The sequence below is a fragment of the Montipora capricornis genome, chromosome 2, assembly GCF_036669925.1.
Source record: "Montipora capricornis isolate CH-2021 chromosome 2, ASM3666992v2, whole genome shotgun sequence".
Lineage (NCBI taxonomy): Eukaryota > Metazoa > Cnidaria > Anthozoa > Scleractinia > Acroporidae > Montipora > Montipora capricornis.
In genome coordinates, this window is record NC_090884.1 from 17,350,391 (window position 1) to 17,352,890 (window position 2,500).

Here is a 2,500-nt window from a genome sequence, read left to right on the forward strand (position 1 = left end):
AAATAACAAGTCCAACTAAAACTTGTGTGACACATTTTGTAGAATTCCTAGATTTTTTTTAATTGCAATAGTCTGAATGTATCCTATACGCAAACAAACTAACCGTTTATGTGTATAATCTATTTATATTATGAAATCCTCATGGAATAGTTTTTAACGTCTCGGTTTGTTTTTTTTTTTCTTTTAGACGAATGCATTTATTGCACCTTTGTTGCGTGGAAGAAAATCCTCTCCTGTGTTTTGTGGGGGACATCAGAAATTCTGAATCCTCCCCTGTGTTCATGGGGGGATCAGAAATTCTGAATCCTCTCCCGTGTTCATGGGGAGATCAGAAATTCTGAATCCTCTCCTGTGTTCATTGGGGGATCAGAAATTCTGAATCCTCTCCAGTGTTTTGTGAGGGATCAGAAATTCTGAATTCTCTCCTGTGTTCAAGGGGGGAATCAGAAATTCTGAATCCTCTCCTGCGTTTTGTGGGGAATCAGAAATTCTGAATCCTATCCTGTGATCATGGGGGATCAGAAATTCTGAATCCTCTCACCCTTTTTCTATGGGGAAAACTCTCGAGACACCAAATTCAGAAGATCATTTGGCTTCTCATGCGTAGCTCAGACATTAGAAGGGGGTTCAGGTAAAGAATAGGAAGTTGCTTGGAGGAATTTTGTGATTCCTTGCAAACAGGGAAACAACCTGTGAATTTTAACACAATTTTAAGATTCAGAGTAAACTACAAAGAACCCTCCCTGGAATTAAGTGACGATTATGAATTTCCGTGGAAGCTCCACATTTCATTTTCTGCCAATTTTGCATTAATTTCCGACGAAACTTCAAAGCCTGTATCATAAAAAAGCTGTTTTCCGAAACAGGTTCTTCATTTTACAAGGAAAAAACAGCCATTTTTGAGGTGATTCTCAGTATTTGTTCCGAATTTTCCTAAATTGGAATACCACATTTTAGTTTGGAACGCGTTATGTACAATGTACATTATTGAAATTTGTTTTTTTATTTATGCGACCCGTATTTCTGGCGACACGAGTCGCGTAAGATGAAGAAATCATTCCGAAATACGCGATATTTCATTAGTCCAAGAGCAGCAGCGGCGCTTTATTCGTTCCAAATATACTTTTTATTCGATTGGTCAGCTTTCTAGTATTGATTCGTTTGTAGCTTTTTGTCGCCCATTTCTTTCCCACTCCTTACTTCAAGCCAAATGACAGCATAAACAAAAGTGCGCAAGGCATCTCGGTAGTTGCTGTTTATATGAAACAGATTTACCCTTTACAGCTGGCGATCACATGGTAAAAAGAAATCCGCCATACTGGAGAGCAAATTGCGCACAGGAACTTCCAAAACAAAGCAACTTAATTTAAATTAAGTTGTTTTAGACTTTTATACTTCTCTTCAAACTCTTTTTTGGGAGAGAAATATCACGATGAGTGGTCCTGTAACTTTTCACATTTCGTCAACTACGGTGCCAAACAACTCCTTTCGTTGTATGTTGTCGGATGGCGAAATCTGGCTCAAGAGTTCAATCTTTGTTGAATGACGTTCCCGAGCATACTCTATAGGACAATCTTTGTTTACATTTTTTGCCTCGTCCAGAAATGCACGCAATGGCGAAAACGGCAACAATTCGCCAAAGTTTGACCAATGGCGAAAATGGTGACAATTCACCAAATTTTACCCTAAGTTCCCAAAATGCACATGTTGGCGAAAATGGCAAATATGGCGAATGTTCTTATGAGGTAACGAAGGAAAAATGACTGAAAAGACTATCACAAAATGAGCGAAGTGAAGGGTAAACTAGTCAAAGCATGCGAAGGCCACGCAGAATGACACCTCTAGATCTATAACTACGGTATAAAGCATACTGCCCAGAAGGGTTCCAGGAGAATTCGCTTAGCACGACTGAGACATAACGATGAACAAAGCAGCTTCCCCGTTGAAATTCGTATTGGGAAAGTCAGAACTTGGAAGCTGACGAGGGATAACCTCGCAGACCCCGATAACTGACACTTGAAAATGATCGCAGATAAAAAACAACCAAATCAGAGATCGTCACTCCAATAACTTCAGGGCGAGCTGAGAAAATATCATTAGTCCCTATTTCTAAGATAACAAGGGTAGGTACATGGCGGGAAATAACAAAAAAGATCTTTTCCTTTCAGTTATGAAACGGTCTAGCCGCCAAAACCGTGCAAATGAACGACGGCTGAATTGGCAAGATTAAAATCGAGCTGAGCTCTGTGGTCAAAACCTGACTGCAGGTCACGATGTAATCGCTTGACAAACGAATCATCAGGAATAAGAACATTGGAAAAATAGCCGGTCATGCTATATGCTACGTGATTAAACGTACCTTGAAAAACTTTGACAACCAGATCAGTCGAGCTTGGAAAGCCAATGAATATTTACCGCGCTTTCTCGGAATGCAACAAATTCCCTATAGGGGATACTTAATAATTGCTCCTCCCCAGGAATGACAGCGTCACACTTTGCT